Raw genomic sequence first — 27462 nt, 5'->3', positions numbered from 1 at the left:
AAAAAAAAAAAAAAAAAAAAAAAGAAAGAAAGAAAGAAAAGAAAACACACGGGGAGGAGGGACAGCTGGAATCAGTGTATAATACATAAGCAAACTCTGACAATAAGCCCCACCCCTCACTTTGAATTCTGTTATCTTTTTAAAATCCTGTGTAGTTGCTGGGCTGCGTTCTCTTTATTTAGCATCTTGGGTTCTTAGATTCATGATGCACTTTTTTTAACTTGATTAGAAGGATTTTGCCTCAGCACTAGAGGTAGGCAAGATGTTTATCATTACAAAAATAATTCTGTAGAAATACTGAATAGTTTTGCTGAATAAGTAACTGAAAACGTGCCTTAACTTTGAATGCTTCTTTAAATTTGTAAGCATCTTTTTTTAATGTGTTACTGTCAGTGATATCTCTCTGGCAAATAGTACAGTACCTATTTTAAAATGTTTTATGTTAAGGAAACGGGTTCATTTAATAGATGAATTGTTTTTAATTGGGCTTGGCATGGAACATGAGTCATGCTGTATGTAAATATGCATATAGCCCTCTCACCATAGAACTTAGAGTTTTTGAGGCACTTATCTTCACTTTTTACCCAAAACAGAAGCTTTTGCATATTTTAAAAATTGTTATTGAGCCTCTGCTTGAATATTTTAGAGACTCAGAACTCCCGCCTCCAAAAGCAGGCATTTCATGTTGAAGAGCCTTACTTACATTACAGAGTTCTTCCTTGTATTGATACAAAAACAAACTTCTGCTAAACTTTCTACTCATTGTGGATCTTAAAATTGCAAATTAAAAAAATCCAGAGCAAGCATTTGAAAGCCTGTCATGCGGAAAGATGATAAGATAGTCTTTGAAGTTCCAGGGAACATAATAGATAAAGGGCACAAGGAGGCTGATTTTAGATTGATATGAAAAAAATCCAATTTTTGCAGGTTTATAACTGATCTTATAAGTTTAGTGGGCTCCTCATTACTCAGAGTGTTTAGGAAGAGGCTGAATAATCAGCTACCAGCCAGGAATTCCCAAGTTAGCTGGAAAGTTCAACCTGATGGTTTCTTCCAACTCTAAAGTTTTATAGTTCTCTTCAGCATAATGGTCTTGCCCTTTGCTCTCACCATATGCCTTGCACATTGTATATATCTCTGAAACTCTAAAATAGAATTGTGTTATCAAACATAATTTGTGTTGTCTCTTCTTGAGGTATCTTTATGCCTGTGACACATGAGTTCTAGATAATGCATCATCCTGGCTACCCTCATCTGGACTCCTTGTTTCTTTATAGAATCCCCATGCTAAGTGTATTGGAACTATTACAGTGATCTAGACACTATACTTTTGTTAACATGATTACATTAGCTTTAACGTGCTCACTGTTGGCTCATATAATGCTTTAATGTTATCAAGTGGTAAGCATTCCACTTACTTGATTTTTTAATCTAAGTGCAGCTATTTATATTTATTTCTGTTAAATTTTTAACTTCTCATGTTTCACCCAAAGTATTTGACTCTGTTACAAAGTTTGGAATCTCAGTTTTATCATATATGATATTACTCATTTGTCTTATCATTTAATAATCCTCCAAAATTCTAAGCACCCTTTCTATGTTTTTAACTGATTCATCAAGGAAAGGACATTTTTTAAGAAAACATTTTAAAGAAGAAAGGGCCAAGGACAGAGATTTACAACATTAAATTTTAAACTTTATGCTTTAATTTTATTCAGTCATTCAAAGTCCTTATATGGATCCACCTAATACTAACATCATTCAGCCCATATTACAGTGTCTTTATTCATAAGGGTATCAGGCAAAATTTCATCTTATGTAAGACATACTGCCCAGGGTTTTCCTCTTCCCTTCCAACTTAGAGATACTGTCCCCAAAAGAAGTCATTTTAAAATGCTTCATTTTTTTATTAAATTCATGTTGGTTTGTCAAACAAAATTAAAAAATAAAATTGCACCCACTCATCATCTATTTTTAAAATTTTATATTTATATCAGGTTTATCAATATGTTCATCGGAGAACTCATGCTTTTTTTGTTTGTTTGGATAAGAGGACTCTTAAGATTTAAGCATTAAGTCTCATGGAATGCTGACAGTAGCCCTAAGATAATTTCCAAAAAGTTTATTCACTTGCTAAGATTATAACCTTCTAGTTTAAAGGAACCACAGAGTGGTTCTTAGTAGTCCCTTGTCTCCAGAAGCATTTATGTTTTAATGCCCTAGTTTGAAGACTTTTTTTCTTGCAGGAAAAGCCTAAAATGTCATTGAAGCCATTATGGTTCTGCTTTTTGTCATTAATGTTTTCTTAATTTTTCTTTACAAAAGCTTTGTATCTTCAGTTTTTTTCATAAGCTTCAGCTGAACATTTGCCTTTGTGGTGCTTTTCTTACAAACAATTGGTATTATTTTCTACTTCTTCATTTCTTATAGCCTCTTATTCCATATTTTATAGAAATCCTCCTTAAACTAAAGCTTGTTCTAAAGAAGCTCCTTGTAACTACCTTGACTTCATCTGCATCCCCTTTCCCTCCCTCATTGGGACAGTTTACGCTTGTATTACTAGAATTTAATTTTTTAAAACTGCTGATCATTAAAACTTTCCATTTGTCTTTGTAAAGTTTTAAAATCATATCTTTAATAATCTAGGGTCCATATCCAGCTATATGTTCTTTCTCTTCACCACTAGAAGTAAAAAACAAAAACAAAAAAGCAAAATTACAGAATGTGTTTCTTTTAGTTCTCTTTGTGCCGTAAAAGTTCTTCCCTGTTGTTCAGCATTAGATCCCAAATAGGTTCCACATATTTCTTTGTATTCCTGAAACATGAAATCATCAGGGTTTAAATGCATGCAGTAATTACTTACAGGTATTGATCTCATTTTCAATGCATAAATCCTATAATTAGTATATTGGTGGCTTCAGCAGAAAATATTGAAGTTCGGGTTATATTATTTTGTATTTTTTCATCTTCAGAATATTTTATAGAAATCGATTCAACTTTTAGTCTACAAATAATAGGAAACATGACACTATAAAATTATGTGACTTCATTAGGACAATTTACAATATTTTTAAGCCTTTGTTCTTGCATGCCTCAATCAATACCAGAATATGTTTGTATAGAATATTGGAACCCTACAGACCTGGTTGGACTTTTACAGATCTAGTAAGAGTAAGAAAATGAGAGTACCAAAGATTTCTAATAGTTTGTTTTTGTTAGATCCAAGTCCTAACCCTGATCAGCCATATTCTTCAGTCAACTATTCAGTGGCTCCTAAGAATTATCATTTCTATACTATGCCCCAGTTTACATTCTTTATAAATAATAGCTTCAAATTACAGAAACAAGTTGCATTCAGACTTCTTCATTTTAAGCCCTTTTACCTAAAGTAATAATGACTTGGTAGTATAAAACTGTACTACCAATTTCTGCTCTAAAGAGCTTATAGAAATTGGGGTGATATTTGAGTATTTATTAGATTATCTTGCTGTAATCTATCTAGTGCAAGATACTTGCTGCCTGTCTGTAAAAGAAAAGGATGTTTGCTAAAGGTAATCTCTTTCAGTATATTTTTAGAAAGTACATAGTAATATTTCAGGATGTATGGTTTAATAAAGGGTAGCGTTGCACCACATTGTCAATGCTTCTTGATATTTTCACACATAGCCACTGATATACCTCTCCCAACTGAATAATTAACATAGCCAATTGTAAAAATAAACAAACTTGATTTAGCACTTCAAAATTTATTTGCCTATAATTCACCGAGCTTATATGTATTAAACAAAACATATAAGAGGTACTTCATTGTCATGGAACCCAAACTAAATAAGTATTAAATGAAACTCATTCATGGATTTTAGCTTACAAAATACTGCATATTGTCAGAAGAAGAAAGGCATAGGTGTCCAAAAATTGGTTTCTAATTAATAATAATATGGAGAATTTTAAAAAGAATGGAATAACTTTTTTACAATTCCAGCCAAAATTTAGTATGTCCTCCATTATATGGAGCAGTGAATTTAAAAATTACTTTCATGTTTTTAGAGTTTGAGACAGCCAAATTACACAAATGATTCACTGTTTAAACATCAATAATATTTCCACTGGTGGCATAAAATCAGGCTTCAATTTCTTAAGTGTGTATGGAAATCCTATGCGTTACTGATATTTAGAACTACCTTTTTCGTATATTAAGATGATTGATATTAATCAGGAGCCCTAAATCAGTTGATAAGCGATTTTCACAAAATGCAGAGATATTCTATTTTACTTTTTGTCTTAAATTTTAAAGAAAGAAAGAAAACAAAGGAAAAAGACATAATTTAGTTTGTTTTACTTGACAATCAGCAAAAGTCTGCTAAGCAGGGCGTAGCTATCATCCCAAAGGTGAATAATAAAAACAATCATAAACTGGACTGGTCATATATATGAACAATGCCTAAAATCTCAAGAACCATTTATTGTACTTGCAATTGAGTTTAGTGTTTAAAATGATGAGAATTTTGCCTATAAAATCATAATTCCTATGGATAAAGAATGGGCACAAACTGCTATCTTTTTCTAATATAAAAAGAAATAGGCTGCCTCTAAGTTTGTTTTTTTGTTTTTCTTTTTTTGAGATGGAGTTTCACTCTGTTGCCTAGGCTGGAGTGCAGTGGCACGATCACAGCTCACTGCAACCTCCACCTCCCGGGTTCAAGCGATTTCCGGCTAATTTTTGTATTTTTAGTAGAGATGGGGTTTCACCATGTTGGCCAAGCTGGTCTTGAACTCCTGACCTCAAATGATCCTCCCACCTTGGCCTCCCAAAGTGTTAAGATTACAGACATGTGCCACTGCACCCACCTGCCCCTAAGTTTTCTATCATGACTTGTTCCAAAAGGTAGAATTATGATGTATTAATTTATCTACCTAACCAAACTTTTATTCTATTCATTGCACAATTTCTAAAATCAGAGATTATCTGAAATTGACAATATCTGATATAGTTCTATATTATCCCCCAATAGCTCATAATTCAGGTGGTTGTAACCCAGTTAAATGATAAAAGCCATGAGGCTTGATTGAGTGAGGGAGAATACTAATTCTTAGTTTTTCATTGTCTCTAATGAAATGACTGACTTTTTAGAAAAGCCATTTAATTTATCCACTAATATTATAAGGCATCAGATACTTTTAGAGAATGCTTTTTTAGAATTTAAACTCAGTTTTCAAAAAAAGATTATTAAATGCACATCGTATTCTAAAAGTAAATATGAATTAATTCAACTATTTGGGCAAAATTTGGTGACTTTTTCTGTTACATTTTCAATATTTTATAGAAATGCACATATAATACATGTAACATGGCATTTTAAAATGTTAAAACAGTAACTAATGGTTATGTCACAATCGTATTTATTTTGCCTGATCCATGTGGTACAGAAACCTAGCCATTTAAAATGTGTTTAAAGGACAAAGTTTTACACATAGCAGTAAAGCTGTATCAAGCAATTTGTCTGCAGCCCCTTCCAACGTTTCCCCAAAGTAGTAGGGTGGTGAGGTTTTTTTTATAGTAGTTCCATCAATCTGCTCCTATCAACAGAGAAGGACCTTTAGAGAGTATATTTATAAGTTATATTTATAATTAAAATCTCATCCTGAGTCTAAGATTTTGTCTTACCTCATCTACTCCTAACATTAATGACATATGAATATCTTGACAATGTAGGTCATTCAAAGAAAACACCCTTTAGTAGTGGTTACACTATCACTTCATATAAGGTCAAAATCATTCTTCCTTGACATAGCAAGCAGTGCTAGAAATAGCATTCTTTGACTTCAGTGACTTAGCTTCCTAATATTTCCACCTCTGCTACGTAGTTCACCCCAAAAACTTTAAGTAGATCTTCTCACTTCGGTTGAAAATCTAGTGAGGTATAAAGCATTTTACATAGTTGTTTAATAGAAGTCTATTCAGTGTTCAGCTTGTACCCGCAAATACTGAGATTTTGAATTAAGATGTATTTGGTGATTTAATTAATTTAAATAATATTTATGGAGGCAGCACAGTGTCCTGAGTACCCACTCTGCTAAGTGCTGGAAAAACAAAAATTTTTTAATTACAGAATCAATAAATTCATTATTTAATGGGAGAGAAAAACGTAACAGTACAGTATATTAGATGTTTTGAGAAATGAACACATTAAGTTCTATGAAAGCACTTAAGAGGTCTTGATTATCTCTACCTTGTGAAATCAGACAAGACCTCACAGAGGATGTGACATTCAAGCTGGATGAATAAGGTTTCACCAGGAGAAAAAGGAAAGGAGGGTACATTCTAGGTGGAAAAAAAAAAAAAAAAAAAAAAAGCATTAGCAAAGGTGGACAGGTAGAAAAACAAAGAATAATTTAGAGAAATATGGTAGTACAGATGAGACAAAGATTTATGTTAGAAATGAATTTAAAAGGTCCTAATATATCATGTTTAGAGGTTTGGATTGTATCCCAAAGAACATAATAGAGAGCTTCAGTAGTTCACTCTGGCCAATATAGATGTATTGATGTGGGAGAATACAGGTGATAGGGATACCAGTTAGAAAACTACTTCAACAATCCAGATGAGAGATATGATACCCTCCCTTGACAAATGTGAAGGCAAAACGTTACCTTCTCAGAGGAAGATCCAACAGATAGAAAGTAGGTCTTGAAGAGTATAATGGAAACTTGGAGCTCTCCTAATGAAGAATTGGATATTGGGCTAACCAGGCACTAATAAGAGGTCTGCCAAGTAGCCCTGAATGGCCTGAAGTCAGAAAACACAAATTTAGAATGGTGACAATCAGTGTGCATATACAGTTTTTTCTAGCAATGCCCAGTGGCCAGGCAGGAGTAAGAAAGCACATATTGGAACAAGTACATGTAATACATATCCAAGAGGGAATTGAGGGGTCTAGTCAGAGGGGTCCAAATTGGATAAGGAAATTAATTCAGGAGGGGGCTGGTTCTTAATAAGATCAAAGACTAGACATCATATCATGAAAGAGATGGAAAGAGAGGAAGCTATATTCAGGGAAAGCTGTAATATTTAGGAAGTGACGTGGCTTACCATGATGACAAGCTCAAATGTGTGTTGATTTTGGATTAGACAGTAAGAATTCAACGCAGAGGGCACTTATTACAAAACAGCTCTTCAATATGACTCTTTTAAGTTTGCATCTTGAAGAAAAAACTTTGGAACACTTTGCACATGGATGTGTATTAGTCTGCTTTCACATGGCCAATAAAGACATACCTGAGACTGGGAAGAAAAAGAGGTTTAATGGACTTACAGTGCCACATGGCTGGGGAGGTCTCACAGTCATGGCGGAAGGCAAGGAGGAGCAAGTCACGTTTTACATGAATGGTGGCAGACAAAGAGAGAGAGCCTGTGGAGGGAAACTCCCATTTTTAAAACAGTCACTATTATGTTGTGAGACTTATTCACTATTATGAGACCAGCACAAGAAAGACCCACCCCCATGATTCAGTTATCTCCCGCTGAGTCCCTCCCACAACCCATGGGAATTATGGGAGCTACAAGATGAGATTTGGGTGGGGACACAGAACATATTATTCCACCCCTGGCCCCGCCTAAATCTCATGTCCTCACATTTCAAAACCAATCATGCCTTCCCAACAGTCCCCTGAAGTCTTAACTCATTTCAGCATTAACTCAAAAGTCCACAGTCCAAAGTCTCATCCGAGACAAGGCAAATCCCTTCCACCTATGAGCCTGTAAAATCAAAAGCAAGTTAGTTACTTCCTAGATACACTGGGGGGATACAGGCATTGGATAAATACAGCCATTCCAAATGGGAGAAATTGGCCAAAACAAAGGAGCTACAGGCCCCATGCAAGTCCAAAATCCAGCAGGGCAGTAAAATCTTAAAGCTCCAAAAGAATCTCCTTTGACTGCATGTTTCACATACAGGTCACACTGATACAAGAGGTAGGTTCCCATGATCTTGGGCAGCTCCACCACTGTGGCTTTGCAGGGGACAGCCTCTCTTGGCTGCTTTCACGGGCTGGCATTGAGTGTCTGCAGCTTTTCCAGGATAACTGTGCAAGCTGTCGGTGGATCTACCATTCTGGGGTCTGGAGGATGGTGGCCCTCTTCTCACAGCTCCTCTGGGTGGTGCCCCAGTAGGGACTCTGTGTGGGTGCTCTGACCCCACATTTCCCTTCTGCACTACCCCAGAGGAGGTTCTCCATGAGAGCCCCATCCCTGCAGCAAACTTCTGCCTGGACATCCAGGCATTTCCACACATCTGAAATCTAGGCAGGGGTTCCCACACCTCAATTCTTGACTTCTGTGCACCCACAGGCTCAACACCACAGGAAGCTGCCAAGGCTTGGGGCTTTCACCCTCTGAAGCCATGCCCCAAGCTGTATCTTGGTCCCTTTTAGTTATGGCTGGAGTGGCTGGGACACAGGGCGCCAAGTCCGCAGACTGCACAACAGCAGAGAGACCCTGGGCCCAGCCCATGAAACCATTTTTTCCTCCTAAACCTCTGGGCCTGTGATGGAAGGGGCTGCTGCAAAGGTCTCTGACATACCCTGGAGATATTTTCCCCATTGTCTTGATGATTAGCATTCAGTTCCTTGTTACTTATGCAAATTTATGCCACCATCTTGAATTTCTCCTCCGAAAATGAGATTTTCTTTTCTATCACATTATCAGGCTGCAAATTTTCCAAACTTTTATGCTGTTTCCCTTTTAAAACTGAATGCCTTTAACAGCACCCAAGTCACTTCTTGAATGCTTTGCTGCTTAGAAATTTCTTCCACCAGATGCCCTAAATCATCTCTCAAGTTCAAAGTTCCACAATTCTCTAGGGCAGGGGCAAAACGCCCACCAGTCTCTTTGCTAAAACATAACAAGAGTCACCTTTGCTCCAGTTCCCCACAAGTTCTTCATCTCTATCTGAGACCACCTCAGCCTGGATTTCATTGTCCATATCATTATTAGCATTTTGGTCAAAGCCATTCAACAAGTCTCTAGGGAGTTCCAAACTTTCCCACATTTTCCTGTCTTCTGAGCCCTCCAAACTGTTTCAACCTCTGCCTATTACCCAGTTTCAAAATCACTTCCACATTTTCAGGTATCTTTTCAGCAGTGCCCCACTCTATTGGTACCAATTTACTGTATTAGTTCATTTTCACACTGCTGATAAAGACATACCCAAGACTGGGCAGTTTACAAAAGAAAGAGCTTTAATTGTGCTTACAGTTCCACATAGCTGGGGAAGCTTCACAATCATGGTGGAAGGCAAGGAGGAGCAAGTCACATCTTACTTGGATGGGGTCAGGTAAAGAGAGAGAGCTTGTACAGGGACACTCCCATTTTTAAAACTATCAGATCTCATGAGACTTATTCACTGTCACAAGAACAGCACAGGAAAGACCCATCCCCATGATTCAATTATTTCCCACTGGGTCCCTCCCACAACTCATGGGAATTATGGGTGCTACAAGATGATATTCGGATGGGCCAAACCATGTCAATGCGTGAAGTAGGTTATCTAATGGCAAGAGGGAAACACCCATTGATAGGGAAAATAAATCTCATGTATATTAACAGAATTTGTTTATTATGTTTCAGTTGTTTAGTGAAATATATTCAATGAACATATAATGAATTATGAAGAAGTGAAAACTGAAGCTATTTTAACTTGCTATTTCCATTCTAAAGCAAATCTCAACTCGTTTCAGTCAGGTTTACATCATTAACTGATCAGTCTTTGAATAAAATAATTTTAAGTTTAATGTCAGGGGATTCTGAATAGAATGACTGAATTATATGTATTTGTCCTTTTACTTTCACTGCTGTCTCAGGAAGACTCTTTTTATGTTTTCTATAGATGATACCTCTCTGTTAAAGTCAAAGACATTTTAGTGATTTATCTTTTTTATAAAGATATTCCACATAGTCTGGATTTGAAATGCAATCTGCAAAGCTAGGCATGCCCATAAATCTGAATCTTTTATTCTTTTCTCATATAGAAAAAGAAGATATTTTTACACATGGATAAAAATACTAAAGTAGAATTGCCTTTCTCAAGGTAAAGCCAAAACACCTATAGTGTGATGCATTTTGTTTAAATTTTATAGGTTTGTTGAACACATTAATCTATTACAAATAATAGCTAACATTTTTAATGAGTACTTACTATGTGTCAGGCACTATTCTAAGGTCTTTACATAATATAATTCATTTAATCCTTACAACAACTCTATACAGGAAATACTATTATCCTTATCTTCTAGATGAGGAAACTGAGTTTAAATAGCATAATCCAGGACTCCCAGCTATTTGATAGCAGACCTGAGATTCAGACAGACATTGTGACAGCAGAGTGAATGCTCTTAATTGTATATTGCCCCTCAGACTTATAATTCTAATACAGATTAAAATTTATTAAAATATTTTTCACTATATATAATACACACATTATATATATAATACATACATTATATATATAAAATACACACACATACATATACATATATATATGACCTACATAAAAGGAATTAAAATTTTTAGGTTTTATTATGGCAGCACCATTAATATGGTTAATCAAGTAAAGCAAAAATGTTGTTCTGATCTTTCAATCACATTTACAACATTTTACCTTTTATTAGTAGAAATTGTAATTAGTGTACTTTCCAATTTTAACCAGTGTCCAAAAATCATGTACTGTGATATGTATAAACAGTGAAACGAGTCCACCACTTGAGTCAAAATCCTTTCTTAGTATTTTAAGCTTTGACATGATTCCTTTTATAGCTAATTTTTAATATTGGGATTTTTTAAAAAAAAGAAAAACTGGCCGGGCACAGTGGCTCACACCCGGCACTTCAGGAGGCCAAGGCAGGAGGATTGCTTGAGCCCAGGAGTTGGAGACTAACCTGGGCAACATGGCAAAACCCCGTGTCTACAAAAAATACAAAAATTAGCCAGGCATGATGGCATGCACTTGTAGTGCCAGCTACTCAGGAGGCTGAGGTAGGAGGATCACTTGAGGGTGGGAGGTTGAGCCTCCTGTGAGCTATGATCACACCACTGCACTCCAGCCTGGGCAACATAACAAGACCCTGTCTATAAATAAATAAATAAATAAAATAATTCCCAAGAATTAAGTCTGGATACCAGTTTGAAAATTATTTCATATGGTGACTAATGAGAAGCTATTTCAATTTTTCCTTCAAAGTTCTACTTTATACATTTTTATAGAAACAATCCAAATATTTCTGCCTATTTATTTATCTATCATTTGGTAGAGATATAAAAGCAGTAGATTTATGAGTAAAATTCAGAGATAACACTGATTTTACCAATTCCTACTCACAGATGCCAAATCTGATATATTGTGTGTTTCTGTATATTCCCTCATAATGAAACATTAATTCTAATCACCTCTTACAAATCTGAAGAGTAAATCCATGTGATCTGAAAAGAACTATTAAAGAATGCAACATTTAATGCTTTAATCTATTTCCTTCTAATCTCTCATGCAGTATGTAGAATAAAATAAAAACTCACTACTAAAGTGAACTTTAGTGAAATTCTCACATTTCCTGCATCTTCTCTCAAGATATTGCGTATAAAAGTACTTTGTAAAGTAGAAAGTGAAATGCAAATGTTAGTGCCATAATTATTATTACTGAGCTAACATGCTAAATTGGTTTGCCTTCAAAATGTTAACACGAAATTGAAGAGTAAAGGTTTTTCAGTGCTAATTCTTAGGATTCCTTGAAAAAAGAATACTAATTAGAATATATGATATTTTGCAAAAACAGCAGTACCTCCATTAAATTCCTAGCTCCTCTTTAAGAAAACCAAATTCAGAACTAGTGAATAACTTATTACTTTTATCCCATATGTTCTGGCTTTTGATTTTACATCTTAGTAATAAGTTGATGTGGGCATCTGTAACCCACCCTTCTTAGCAGGTTGCCATGACAACCTGAGGTAAAGTACCAGTTCACTGGAGCTTCAGGCTTTGTCCATGCTAAATACAAAAGCTACATTTGATTTCAGCTTGGCCGTTTCTATTGGGAGCAATGTACCACAGTTCTTTCCACTTCCCTGGCTGACTTTTTCATCACCATGGAGACCAGATCTGCCCACACAACTAAGATGTGAAACCATTCCTCGTGTGGCTAAAACTAAGGCCTTGGTTCCCAAGGCCTTTTATAAAGTATATTGCTTTGTTAAAGAAGAGTTCCTGCTTCTGCTTTTAAAGTGTTTATTGATTTTCCACAAAGAGAAAACAAACTTTCTGGTGCTGAAGCTTTAAAATAAGGAGAAAGAAAATGACATTTTCCTTGGTCAGGTTCTGGTTTTGTGTGTACTGTATTCATGGTGTGTACTCTGTATAGTCAATTACTAAGGAATAATGTTTCATTTCAAATTATATGACAATATTCCTAAATAGTAGTTCACACATTTAATGTTCACTTGATGGTGGGCTTAAAATGTGACTTTTAGTTTGAGATTTTCTAAATTTGTCACTAAATCTAATATTAGTATCTTTTAGATTAGTTGTGCACTTCCAATAAAATCAGTATGAGAAGTTATTTTAGAACCTTGATCATAAGTATACATGGACTTAAGGAAGAACTAATGTAATTTATCACTACAAATCCAGTTATAGCATATCCAGATAGATCTGATGAATTAGCTATAGAAGATCATATAGCCCAGTTTTTAATATATTCTTGCATATGTAAATTTGTAATGTTAGTATGTGTATATATGTGTTTGTGTGTATACACACTTATACACACACACACACACACACACACATGGATTAGTACCACAAATAGGGTCAAAGTTCCACAGAGTTCTTTGAAGATCATATTTGTTATGGAGATACTAAATACTTTACAGCTGCTATTATTTTTTTGCCATCCCCTCCCAGAAAATGGCACCAGTCAAAGAAGATGGTAGAAAGTCTTAAGTGGTGTTGGGAATCCCAAATTCACCCGTTGATTTGCACATTCCTCAAAGTGACTTAGGATGACTTCTCAACTTTCATGGTTGTGTTTTTTACCCTAGAGAAGGCAACATGGTCCTTGCTTAATAAAATACATATACTAAATAGGAATTCCAAAAAATTCTGACTTCAATGAAACATAGAATTGTTCTTATTTTTAAAATATATTATGAATAAGCTAGCACCATAAAGGTGCCGTAAATTAGTTTACAGATGGGAAACAAATTTATTAACATAAATGAATTTTTTGTTTTTGTACTAGCAAAAAGTTAGCAATCCATTGCTATATTTGAATACAAATTATGTTGTAGGATACAGAGAACTTTCTGACATTTCAAACATTTGAATTTTGCAAGAGGAACTCTCACTGCAATGAAGTTCCTGTATCATTCTAGTTTTCTGTAATTACACTGGTGAGTGTGAAATTCAACATGTGATACTAAATGTTAAACACAGATATAGCTGGGAACCTTTTGCAATGGCTATAAAGTCATTTGTATTTTTCCATAAGAACATTGAGAGTCAGCGTATCTCTAACTCTTTAGTGGAACTTTCTTTAAAAGGGCAGTGCCATATAATTTTGTCAGAAGGGAAAAATGAAAATTAATATATAATAGGGTATTTTTTAAAAACACATTATTGTTTTTAAAAAACACATATGTTGTTAGATTCAATAGCTTTCCATCCCAAATCCAAGATGACTTTGCTGGTCCAAAATTTAATAACCAACAATTTCTAAGACAGCTAAGACTGAATATGAAACTTCATTGGGTTTTTAGTTAAGATGAACATTAATGCTAATTTGTTTACATCTATGCTATATTTCTTACAAACATGATTTTATAGTGATTTTTACCAAATTAATGTTTTTCTTCTTGTCATGTACACAATACATTTTGAATGCCTAAAAATATAATAATTTGAATGTTGGAATATGCAGATGACTTAACAGTGGGGATTTTTGAGAATTGTTTATGATGTAATTATTGTAGATTAGAAAATAAAAGAATGTGAAAATACCATGGGTTAAGGTGAGAGATTAGATTTATAACAAATTTGACATAAAGAAAAAATCTTAATGACAAATAACTGTCAAGATACAATTTTAGATTCTTACAAATGTTTCTTGAATTTTCTTCTTACCTTTCTTTGGCACTTGCTTTGCTAAGGAAGGTATCTTTCATTGTCCTTAAATTCAATTGGCAGTGCCCCTAAAGCAGCTCCTTCTTGCCAGAGTTGTTAATAAGCAAATGATCCCAAATGTCAGAATGGTGTGCCAAGGAGGTTATTAATAAGGCATTAACATTTAGAAGTTATTGAAGGAGGAAAATCAATATTACCATTTTTATAATATTGCAAGCTTAGTTATAAAGAGTAAGCAGAAGTTTATTTCAGGCTTCTACAATCATAAAGAATGTTACAGTATGGGAGGAAATAATATCTTTAGATTTTTAGCATAAGAATCAATTATTTTCTTATTCTGCTGTCAGCACCCCCCATTAGTACTGGAGCAAATACTGAATTATATTCTTCTAATAAAAATAACAATAATCCTCCCAAAATCAAGATGGCAGTACTTTGAGGATAGTATATGAATTTAGTATGAGAGTAAGAATAGGATGGACTAGACCTGTAGGACAAAAGTTCACAAAGATCTATGTAACTGTTATTTATAACAGAATATATTATATGTATAATATATCATATTATAATATGTATATTATACATATTATAAAATATTATAACAATATATATATTCATTTATTTTAGTGTGTGTATATATATACTATACTACATATATATACTAAATTCAAAAAGAACCTATTAAAGGAAATCAGCAAGAAAGCTATGTTGACAGAGTTGATCCCAATTTGCCTTTTCATTTTGGCAGACCAGATACAGTCACAAATGAAGTGTTGAATGACTCACTTGTTCACCAGACTGGCAGTTCTCATCACTGAGTTACTTCACATTGATTATCATCCAGGCTGAATATGATCTAATTACATCCTTTTAATACAAACATACAAAGTGGTGGTAGAAAATCCACATAAATTTAAAACCTGCACTGTTCATCTCTAAAGTATTTGAGTTGGGAGTTTAAAAAAAAAAGTCTACTATTTTCTGTAGGGGGTTCATGTCTCAGACTTCAGCTATGTCATCTCTATAGCTATTTCAACTGGAACTGAGAACTTTAAGGAGATTATTTTAAATTAAGTCATTATTCATCATAAAATGGATTTCAAAAGCAACCCAATCTGCCAATAGCTTGCTGTCCACCTACATTGCTGAAAGAAAACCTTACCCAGGAATGGTTATTTTTACTAAAGTTGTCTCATTGGAGTTTAACGTGATTATTAATAACCTCAAAATCACATCTCCTGAAATATTTAAAAATATGGATGGAGTATGATGGAGGAGTCAAATATTAAGTCAAATAAAGTAGATAATTCTTAACTATCAAATTTTAAGATAGAAGTGGAAAGGAGGTATACAACTATATCATAATCGTTTTGAGGTGAAACTGTCATCTTTGTATATTTATTCCTAACATTTGATATAGTATATATATATATATGTATACCCAGAGGCACCCATTAAACCTTTACTGAATAGTATATTTCTATAAAAATTAATTATTCCCGTTTTCCATTTTAAAATCTGAATGGCGACATTTGCAATGACAGTATCATGTGTCAAAATTCCATAGTACATTTTCCTGAAATATCTATAGACACTTCATTGAAAATAAACTGGTTATAAATTAAAATAACATGTTAAGTACTTTTGTAACTATTAAATATGAAAGATGTCTTCAGCTGTTTTGTATAAACTTCATTTAAAGGGTACTTTAGATCTGCCTTAATTTCAGATAGTGGTTTTTAATGCAGATTGTAGAAAGTCAGCATGTATGATAGACTCATGAATAAGTAATTAAATCATAAATGGCACTCTAAGACCATAATATAACAGTAGGTACATTAAGATGAAATACTATTTTCATAAGGAAATACTCCATGTCTTGTGATTTATACACACAGGATGGAATTGTGATTTGGGAATTTAGAGGAACACTCAAATTATCTGGAAACAGTATTTTCTTACCTGTTTTGCCTATGGCTTAGGTTCATCAAATATTTTATTTTACCTGGAATTGTGAATTAAAGAACTCCATAGGTGCTGTAAGTATAAGCACAAACTATATTATCTTTTACTACTTACCACTTTATTTAGAAAAATAATACTTTATCATGAAAATTTTGCTTCACATTCATAAAATAAAAATATTTCCCAACTCCTCCCTATGGTATTAAAAAATAAACAAAATCTTTAATATCCTGTCTTTTTGAAGTCAACCTTTTATGAGAAAATAGGCACTCAAAATTTGTACAGATAATACTCAAACCACAATTAACAAGTCTCTGTCTTGGTCTGAACATTCTGAACCAAGGTATGAGCCCACTTTCTCCAGTACTTACATAGAGAAAAGTAATTATCACTATCATTTCATGGTGTTAGATATCCTTGTTTTTGAAAAAGAAAAACTTAAATTTTTCAAAATAAACACAAAACAATTCTACTCTCCCAGGAGAGTAGAATTGAATATCTGCTATTGATGGCCTTTGTTATCCACAAATAGCTTAAGACAAGTAGTCTTTGACTTTGCCCTTAAATTTGCCCTCAAGCATGCTGACTATGGAACTGAGTAAAATGGAACCGAGTTCTGTCTTAGTACTCAAACAGAATTAGGAATCTTTGTAAGTGCTCATCTGGCTTAAATACTTCCATTTTAAAATATTTTCTTCTCTTCCATCCATTAAAGAAAATATTTCTTTCCACCTGTTTTATATTCAGCCTTAATCATTTTCTTGAAGATGTTCGTACCTCTACCCTTATCCCCTCTATAATCTAATCCTCCTCAGGCATTCGATTGAAGTATCATCAGCTATTTTTAGCAGGTCACTAATAGAAGCCAGATTATATTTCTAAAAACTTATGTTTCCAGAATTCTATTTCTGCTTATTATTTGGGTGGTCAAATTTTATTTGGGGGAATGTTTAAATTCATAAAGCAAAAAGAAAAAGAAACATCCTCCTCAAGATTTCCTATGCAAATTCAATCTGTGTCTCAAGGAACTTGCATGGACATGGAATCTCACTGGAATAAGTCATTCTACACGATTCAACATGGCATTACATCTGGGTTCATCGTTCAGATCTCCAGTATAGTAACAGGGAAACAAGATCTGTTTCTTCTTAACCTAAGCTGGTGGCCTCACAATTAGAAGTTTCAGTGATGGGTAGAAGCTTAATAAATATTTATTAAATAATATGCCAAACAGAAGCATTACTGATTTTCTTTGTGGTAGCATAGATATGTTTCTGTCATTTCAAAATGTAATTGGCTAAAAGCTTGGTAAATAGTGAAGTTTATTTTAACAGCAGCAGTAGGGAATATTTTTATATCATCCAAAAGAAAACAAAATAATCAAGAGTTATATAATTTATGTTTTTTCTGCCTTCTATTGTTTTTTCCATAGAGATGGGGTCTCACTATGTTGCCCAGGCTGGTCTCAAACTGCTGGCCTCAAGTGATCCTCCTGTCTCGGCCTCCCAAAGTGCTGGGATTACAGGCATGAGCCACTGTGCCCAACATGCCTTTTTCTAAAAAACATGCAATTTCCATTTGCTCTTTTAGAAAAGAGGAATAAAATTAGTCTGTATAATTTTAACTGGTTTGACTGTTTTTGTTTTTGTTTTTTTAATTATTATTATACTTTAAGTTCTAGGGTACATGTGCATAATGTGCAGGTTTGTTACATATGTATACTTCTGCCATGTTGGTGTGCTGCACCCATCAACTCATCAGCACCCATCAACCCATCATTTACATCAGGTATAACTCCCAATGCAATCGGTTTGACTGTTTTAAATATTTGTGTCAGGATAAATGAAGTTGTCCACTACAAAGGAGAAGGCTAGTAATTGGGAATTGACCACAAAGAAAGAAAAAGCCCAGTGAAAACCTAAAGGGAGAGAAAAGGAAAGAGTGTTCAGAATCAGAATGGGACTTGTAAACGGTTAAAGATACATAAACATGAGATTCTCAGAAGTCCAAGGTAGAAGGGCAGTATCATGAAGTAGGTTTTTGTGTTTTGGAGATTTCATCTAGATTAGCCATATACGAGCAGCCCTTTGTGCACTTGCTTCTGACCCACCTGGCTTGCCAGTACACTTACACTTAAGATTCATAATGCACATGCCAAGACATATAGTGGAGTTGAGTGTAGGAGTGCCTTTGTAGTTATTTGTTTGCCTCAAATATAAATAGGCAGTATTTAACACTACATAAAAAGTATAGTTGTAAAAAAATTATTTAAAATTTACCAAGCCCTCTTTCATTTTGTCATAATCTCAGTAGACAAAGATACTTCCATCAGATTCCTCAGCACAAATCCTGAAATTGTTTAAGCTATGTCATACAGTGTCAGACTGGTGATGGGATTAAAAATAAAATGCTCTATGTGAAGTCCCTGAACTCAGGGCTTCTGACTTAGAAACTACTCGTATATGCAGTGCAAAAATTGGTGTTACTCCAACCAGCCCTAGCCAATGTGATTGACCTAAAGCAAGAGGTCTCAAACTGCAGTGGGCACAAGAATCACCTGGATTGCTTGTTTAAAATGCAGATTCCTGAGTTCCATACCCAGAAATTCTGATTCAATAGACAAGGTGTAGGGCCCAGAAATCTGTGTTTAACAAGCACCTCCACGCTGAGATTCAGTAACCACTGGTACTGTTACCACTAGTAGTTGAAGAGATACCTTGCCCTAGGGAGTTACCTTCTCTTATGCTAACATACCCTAACTGGTAACTAGTTGTAGCCATTTTGAAATAGTACTTCTCCCTCCACCATCCTGTAGGAGCTAAACTGAGGAGATGTTTCCAGTCTCTTGCAATAGAATTCAGCAATTGTGACTTACCAGGGCTCTAGTTCAGTTTAGTATGAGTTAAATGGGCATTAAGGGAATGTGTACTAGAAATTAAAAGGTTCACGTAACCTTATCTCTGTGGGGAAACAATGGATGTGTTCAAAATAACTACAAAATGTTTGAATTGCTTGGATAAATGAAGAACAGTTTAAACTTAGAAATGACCTTGTGCCCAAGGTTGGATTCCTTCTGATTTTGCTGTGTGAAATTCCATGACCTTGTGAAACAAAGTGGTAGAAGCTAAAGCTAGCATTCCAGTATTATAATATTCTAAAAACTGAAGTATTGTGTTTTGTTTCATTTGATATATATATGAAGATTATTCAGTTCCCACCCCCATTTCTGCAAAAAGAGTATAATATTACAGACAAAAATTAGTTCTGCTGATTTCTGAACTATGCTATATCTGGTTTGCTAGATATCAGTGTTATAGGCAAGATGTGTCCCTCCCCATTTTCTAAGGGAGGACATAATGACAACATGCTTTCTCTATTCTCTCTCCCAACTTGTTTCTTCTTTTCTCAATATAACTCAAAAGATACTACAGGATGTTGCAGATAAAAATCTGCACTAGGCTAGAGATTTAAAATATTGCTGGTTTGTTGCTGCTGACAATATTTATTAGATTCCTCAAGATCCAAAATAAAATGACCTAAAAGAGAGTACAGTTTATTTTATCCAAATTGTTGTTAGTTTCTCAGGTCATTCAGAAATATCCATCTCTTCCAGTTTCTTAACTCCTTGGCATGTGACTTATGCTCAGGTGTAAAGTCACCCTTTCATCACATTCACTCTGTTTTAGCTTTTCATTTCTTGGCATTTTGCATTGTTAAGCATGCGGCCTCCTCATCGGAGCAATACTAGCTAGGCTATTCCACTGTCTCACTGATTAGGACATAGTAGCATATATATCAGGTTAATCAAATACCCTTCTGGTCAGAAGACTAGAAAGGTTTTCTTCATGCTTCTTGATTGGATGAATTTGAGGAAAGATTCGTATAGAAATAATTTTAATTTTCTCAAAAGAAATGGTAATTTTACATGTATATGGAGAACATTTTAACATAAAGTATTCTGATTAAAATTATAGACATACATATACAAGTATAGTGGTGGGAAAAGATTTTTCTGCACTGTGTGTTATTGTGTATATTTGGGAGATTAACATTTCCAAACAACCAAGTTTAAAGCAAAAAGTGTCCCATTTATGGCCAAGTAGACTTGCATGCCAACAGAAAGACATTGTATTAAAACCATATGCAATTCTAGCCATATTTTTCTACTTTCTCTTCATGGGTATTGCATGATGGTATTTCTAATACAAATACTAATATGCTTTGGAAATAATGGCACTCGCAGGTCTTTCATCATATTGTATCACTGCTTTATCATATTAGGCTAATACACTGCGAGAGTTGGTAGAACCTCTCCATGCCAAATCGGATCCACTTCTGTTGGCACTCAACCCATTGGACTCACAGATTGATAAGCTAATGTTTAGAGAATTTAGATCGGAGAGAGTCGGTACGGCGCAGACTCAACATCAACCTCTTGCAAGCAACTAAAATGGCCTCGTCCTTGCTGTTTATAACAGAAAACAGACTTGTATAAAGCTTAGATCATCAAGTGTTTTGGATTGGGGGCCTCCCAAAGGGATATAAGAGGGGCAGGCCACTCTTAAGAAGAATGCGAGCTTTCTACATTGGGACTAGCATAAGATCAAAGCCAATCAAGATGGAGCACAGTAACAGAAAACTGCGGTTTCTATGGGAGAACAGAAGGGGAAAGGGTCTTAACTGGGAAAGGGCTCTGTGTGGTGACACCTCAGTTGTGTTCTCCTGACACCAGGAAAAGAGAGGGATCAGCTTCAATAACTAGAAAATTCTGGCTGTTTAATGGACTCTTTGGTGGCCTCTTTAAGGCAAAGCAGAGAAAGCAAATTATGTATTAAGTGTATTTTGCATTTTTAAAACTTGACGTGCTGTATTGTACTAAATTAAGTGTAATCTATTAAGGCAAGGTATACACAATTTGCTTTGAAACTTAATATGTTTATTCTATTATAAAGTGTATTCAGGTGCAACACAGAGACTGCTTTCGGTGACATTAATGAAGAAAATTTCTCATGCCAGGCTTTATTATAGAATCTTCAGCTAAAATCCTAACTTTCTCCTTATTTCTTGGCACTTGTACACAAGTGGTGTTGCCTCTTAGGGCAGGCATGAGCTATTCTTTTCTGTAAAATATTTCGAATCTATAGGCTGTGGGTTTCATTTTTGAAAAAGTATTTTGTCTGGATGTCTTTCAAACTAGCTTCAGATATTATTTAATACTATGTAACTGGGTCCCCTATGGCTCAATCAATATTGCTTATTTTTCTTCTGTAGTGGATGTGAAATTTCCTTTAGTTGGATAAGATACACTGTAATAATTTTAATGCTAATTAATGGATATTTCATACTGTGCAATGAACAGATAATTTAACACTGTATTTTGAAATGTTTTTTTCTTCCTGTCACCGCAGTGTGTGGTATTGCATAATGTGAATACCTGTAAAAATATAAATTACTTAAAAATAAAAATATGACCAATTGGTATCAGATCTTTTCAGATAGCTAAATAATTTGCTAAGTATGCCTGATAGTAAATATCTTTCTAAAAAGAAGTAATCAGTGCTTCTTTCTCACAAATGGAATTTGTTTCTGTGAATAAAATCACATTGATCTGCCTTACAATTGCCTCTGTGCTCTAACCATTTTAATGTGTTTTTTTAAAAATATCTATATAATGATGGTTCTGGTATATGGAAATCCATCAAAACGCATTTTATTGGCATTTAATATTTATGGGATTGTCTTGGGTCATTCTCCCTGTTTAAGTCAAGTAAAATTTTGTGATCTGGAGAATTGGGTTTTTTTTTCATTAAGGAATATAGTGACTCCACATTAATTTTCAAAAATAATCATCTCTTAGCTTTGGTTTTAAACTATATCCTTTATGAATTCCTGCCTGAGAGCTAGCACTTTGGCTTCCATATTGCTAGTGGTTAAATTTTTTAAATTCTGTGGGTAAACCTAAACTCTGTCATTTATATTTTTGATTGTCCTTCAAAGAACCTTCCCTTCTTTGAGGCAATAAATCAATACTAAGGACACCAAGATTTTGCCATCTGAACTACTTGTCGTAAATACCATAGTGCCCTGAAAATTCAACCACTGTCATGTATTTTTATCATTAAACTGCATAATTTAGCAGAAATTACATGTTCAGAGAAAGAAGTATAGAATAAACTTTAGCTCTATCTCTTTTGTCACATCTTTATGGAGCAAGATTTTGTGTTGTAAGGAAAGAATTGACAGACACAAGTACTTGATTTCAGTGAAGCACATTATCATTCTTACAAGGATGGGCTTTACATGTTCTTTAAAAATACATTTAGCAAATGCTGGTGGAGTCACTCAAGCTGTTCTTTTAAGAGAAGGGTTTTTTTCTCACTAAAATAGATTTCTTTCCTCAGAGAAAGTATTGCCCAATAGTAATGTTTGTGTATTGTTACTTTGCCTAAAAGAAAATAAATAACCCCTAAATATGAAACAAGTAGTTGATTACAGAGGGAGGACTAAAAGCCAGCTTTTAAAATCTTTAAAATCTTATGTTTTTTTCTGATATAACAAACTGCCTTCCCCAAACCCAGTTTTATAATGGTAGGCATAGCTGATTGACTTATATAAAAGCACGAATTAAGAGAGCTAGTATTTAATTACAAACATTCAAATTATAGTATAAACCCCTGAATACTTAATCATCCTTATCATAAAACCTCCAAAGACATTAAGTCCATTAAAATTTTGTCACCTTACATATAAATAAGTTATTCATTATGGCTTGCTAGTAAATTCATATTCATAGAAAATATTCGGGTGTTCTCAATGCAAATGTTAATTGCCTTTTGTGACAAGAATAGTGTTTCACATACTTGATATCATTAGCCTGGAAGCCTTAAAGCACTCTGCAGCTGTACAAGAATGAATGTCTCTCAAATCTGACTATGTCCAGTCTTCTCTCCCATTTGTGATTTAGTCTTTCCCAACCTTCTGGGCTCATTACACAGCTGTATTGCAGAAGGAACAACTGTTTCCACAAGGATATCATTGTCCAATTATACAAGATCACAGATCCCTTCCGAAATATGTACAGAACTCATTATCCTTCATTGATTTCATTCCTCAAGAACCTAACTGGTTTACTTATTTGTTTTGTTTTCATTTTTTATGCTCCTTCAACATTGTCATTGCAGAGATGGGGAAATGGGGAGGACACTAGAGTAAAATTTTAGGTTGCCAAGTTTCATGAACAATATTATACAATAGACTGTCCTAATAATTACACAGTCACCTGTTAGGGAACGCTCTTTGGAGTAGTTCATATATAAAGTAAAGAAAACATCACTCTGTTTGAACGTGTTGGGTTGCATGAGGCACTGTGCCAGGTAGAAGAATGGGAAATGCAAATATGAGTGGGACAAATTCTACTCGTGGAAAAGTCACAGTCTAAGTCTCTGAAGTAGGGCACACAAGGGTCCATTAAGGTACAGGAAGAAAAAACATTGGAATTTTTCCTTGAGTTTTATCTCTCATCCTTTTGAATTTCTTTTTGTGTATGTTTTATAACATCTATTTATTACTATAGAGTAATACATGTATATAAGTTTCTATTCTATAAAACAGAAGTGTTTAATAAGAGTGTGCAATCAGAAAAAGTTTGGAAACCACTGAGCCTGAATGTAAGAAATACGTCAAGCAAAGACTTTTTGGTATTTGAGAAATGCATTATTATCTTCTAATAAGCAATTTGCAAGAGATTCCAACAAACTGGTATTTTTCGTTAGCTATTCTTTTCTTTGAGCTTTCATTTATCACTTACTACCTAAAGGTCATAGGCAACCTGAAAAAGACAAATAATGATGCTCTCTACATTCCTAGATTCACAATATTTCATAGTGGAGCAGAATATAAAAGGGACAATAAAGAGGATCTTCTTTCACCCTGTCAAGTATGACACAGCCATAAATGACCCTCCCTCGGCGCAGAATACAAGTTAATTCATCAATAGCTTAATTATGATCCTCAAATCCATCAATCAATGAAATTTTATGTAGGAAAGAAAATTTTATATGCACTCTTTGCTTCAGTAAAATTGGAATTCAAAAGTATGTAATCTGACACAGGACTAATTTACATGTTGTAAACGTAAATATAATTTTGGGGGAAATTTATTTCTGCATAGGCCCAGATTTCCTGAATAAATTAGATACAGATTAAAATTCCATTATAGCGTGATACAGTTCCTCATTAGGAATCACAGAAGGTTCCTATATATGTCCTGTGATTTGAATGTGGTCTCTACACTTTGCCAACTTTCAGAAAACATTCATTCAAATTGCAAAAGAGCTGGTTTTCAGCCAGTGTTCCAATGGCTGTACTGGCACATTGAAAGAAAATCAATCAGGAAGCAGACCTCACCAAGTGCTTGCCTCCTCTTCCAAAGCAAGCCTCTTCTAAAGGAAGAAAAAGCAAGGGTTGAAAAAAGAGAGAAGCCTGAAGAGAAGTGAGAAGGAGATGAAGAAGAGGGCAAAAAGAGAAGAAAATAAAGGTGCTTTCATATTTTCAGTTGCAACAGTAGCCCCAATTGACTTAATTGGTATTCATCTGAGAAAAATCAAGGAAACCAATTGAAAATTATAAAAGAAAATAAAGGTCTGTTTTTGTCTTGAATGTTGAGTTCTGTGTTGTTTTGACTGTTGAGCACAGTGAATCAGATTTATAATGTGACTCTGCCCCTCACCAACCCCTCTTTTGAAAATAAAAAGACTCTTTGTCTAGTCTTAAAATGTTAAGTAATTGGTGGCATTTTGTGGTAGCCTGGCATCTCAGTCCCTCGTCCTTACTCATCCCACTACTGTGTCTTATGTAGTGTATGTGTATGATGTGTAGGGGATAGGGGTAGGGGGTGGCTTACTTATCTCTGATAGGAGCCACACCATCCCATTACTATACTTGGAAATGTTTCTGTGTTCCGTCTCATTGTGATTGCTTGTTCTAGTGTGCTGCCCAGAGATAAATTCACACTCAATTCTTTTTACAGCTGTCAAACCAGATTCTTTGTAGAATTATGTTGTCTTTTGATTGAATGCTTTTCTCCCCCATAAGAGCAAGAAGGGGGAGAAACTTTCAGTTTTTATTGTTTAATACCTATGTATGTCATTTTATATATTGAATCTTCATTCATCCTTCTTAAAGTAAAACTACATTGAAATTTTATAAAATCAGTCATCTGCCCCAGTATTTCACAAGCTTTAAGAACTGAGGGAAAACTGGGTCAAAATTTTTTTAAACAAAATATATACACCCTTCTACAATGTTAGGTAATATGGAGGAAGGTTCTTTTAAAATAAAAATTACTGTGTAAAAATACTTCTGCCTCCCTTAAATCCTAAAACTAAAATCTGAATCCCTTTTTCCTTCACCTTCTTTCTAGAACCAAAAAACTAATAATACATTAGGCCACCTGATACCTTAACTACTATAATTCACATCTGTTAGGCCTCCCATTTTCAACCCCACCCTCTACTCTATGAAATTACATCTGGTTTTACATGCAGTATTGCCTTGAGGAAAAAAAAAATGCAATAACTACTATATAATTCCTCAGGGATCTTTCCTGGCCTATGATTTTCTGAAATAGACTTATGCTGTTTAAATGTGTCCTTGTTTTTACAATTCAATTTAGTTATTCTAAATGATCATCTGATTTTGTGCCTTCCTCATTCCAAATCATTCTCAGTTAGGATTCCCTATCTTGCTTCCATTTCGTTCATAACCCACAAAGCAGTTTCTCCTTTTTACAGTCTTCCATCCCCCATCCCTCAAAATCCTCTAGGTGTCGAATATATTCAGTGATGGGCCAACAGAGAATTTAAAAGCTGTTATTTAAAGAGATTTTTGTGTTTTTAGATTATAGTTCTAACTTAGATATATGGTTAAGAAGTTAAAATTTATCACAGAAGGCTTAGTGATAGCATGTGCTGATGATAACAAAGAATTTTCTAATAGAAGGACTCAATGACTATACCTACCATTAGTTGTTAACTTCAGTAGCAGAGCCAAAAGTTGAATGCGGAATTTAAATAAAGCTACTTTTTAATCCTAAAATTATCTTCTTAGGTTAAGGTACTGTACATTTTGGGCATTGTTGACAATTTTACATACAGTCATTTTAAAAAATTTTTTTGAATGCTGCATTTTAAGGGAGTCTCACATTTGTTGGCATCTACTGCTAAATACACATTTCAAAAGACAACTGAAAAAATTGGCAGTATAGAATTCTTGTTAAAATTGTGGATTCTGGGGTCAGACTGCCCACATGGAATTCTAGCTCCACCACTTATACTAAGTGTGACTTTGAGCAAGATACTGCCCTGCTATAAATGAAGATCAAATAGATCTGCTCTTAGTATTGTTGTGAGGATTAAATGAGATCATAAAGATTAAGCATTTACCCTGCTGCCTGGCGCATCTAAATATTAAATGGCATCATTACCAATTAAGGAATCTTTTTTTTAAACTATGTCAGAAAGCCTAAAATATTCACATGGACCATTGCGGAATGAACAACATTCCATATTTACTCTTTGGGCCAATATAATTACTTAAATATGACTCTGGCTATCTATTTAAAAAAAGATTATATAGCCCTACTCCAATCTGCCACTCCAAGCAAAATCCTAGTTCATCTTTGTTTATCATTGTTGAGAAAGATATGACATTAGTGTTCAGGCAATTAAAAAACAAGATGGGAGTTTTATTTGTTCAACTATGTCTAAGATCCTTATTGAGCCAGTCTCTCATTTTTTTCTCAAAAATATTTAACTGGAGTATTTTCTCCTCAGGTCTTACAAATACTAAGTATCTTCTCTTAGCACATGCCATATTTGCACATAAACATATTCCCATATTTCATTTTAATTAGAATATTGATACTTTATGATCAGTTATTATATTTACAATGTACAAGGCATTACTATGGCAGTCACATGAAACCTAATAATCCTCTATGGCACAATTGGAAGATTTTTATAATCAAATATGCTCCATTGAATGCCATTCAATCTTATGAAATCTGGAAAAATGTAAAAATCAGTTCATTCGGTGTTGCTAAACCAGGCAAGCTCTATTAATCAGCATTTCTATGCTTATCAGCATAATGATAAAGGATATTCATTAATATTTTAAAAGATAATGTGCAGGATTGTTTCCATGTTGTGTGCCTTTTGTATTCTAATTCTTTGAACTTGCTAGACTCAAGATATATATGGCAATTTGCTATCAAGAGTATATTTGGTTAATCAAATAATCCTATTATTTGATCATTCTAAAACAATTAGCTATC

The 27462-nt window shown here is 34.3% G+C and overlaps 1 protein-coding gene across 8 annotated transcripts in view; it reads left to right on the top strand.

Moving 5' to 3' along the window:
* Window positions 1–27462, top strand: part of CNKSR2 (connector enhancer of kinase suppressor of Ras 2) — a 295703-nt gene that overhangs the window by 262036 nt on the left and 6205 nt on the right. For 4 of the 8 annotated variants that reach the window (XR_004180567.1, XR_004180566.1, XR_004180565.1 and 1 more), the window contains one exon: window positions 20412–24666. The exons of the other annotated variants lie outside the window; for them this stretch is intronic. The gene's annotated coding sequence lies outside the window, so the exon portion shown is untranslated. The remainder of the gene's footprint in view (window positions 1–20411; window positions 24667–27462) is intronic. 8 annotated transcript variants of the gene reach the window in all.

Source organism: Papio anubis, chromosome X (genome assembly GCF_008728515.1).
Source record: "Papio anubis isolate 15944 chromosome X, Panubis1.0, whole genome shotgun sequence".
NCBI classification, from domain to species: Eukaryota; Metazoa; Chordata; class Mammalia; order Primates; family Cercopithecidae; genus Papio; species Papio anubis.
The sequence above is the reverse complement of the archived record's forward strand: the minus strand, read 5'-3'. Positions and strand labels throughout refer to the sequence as shown.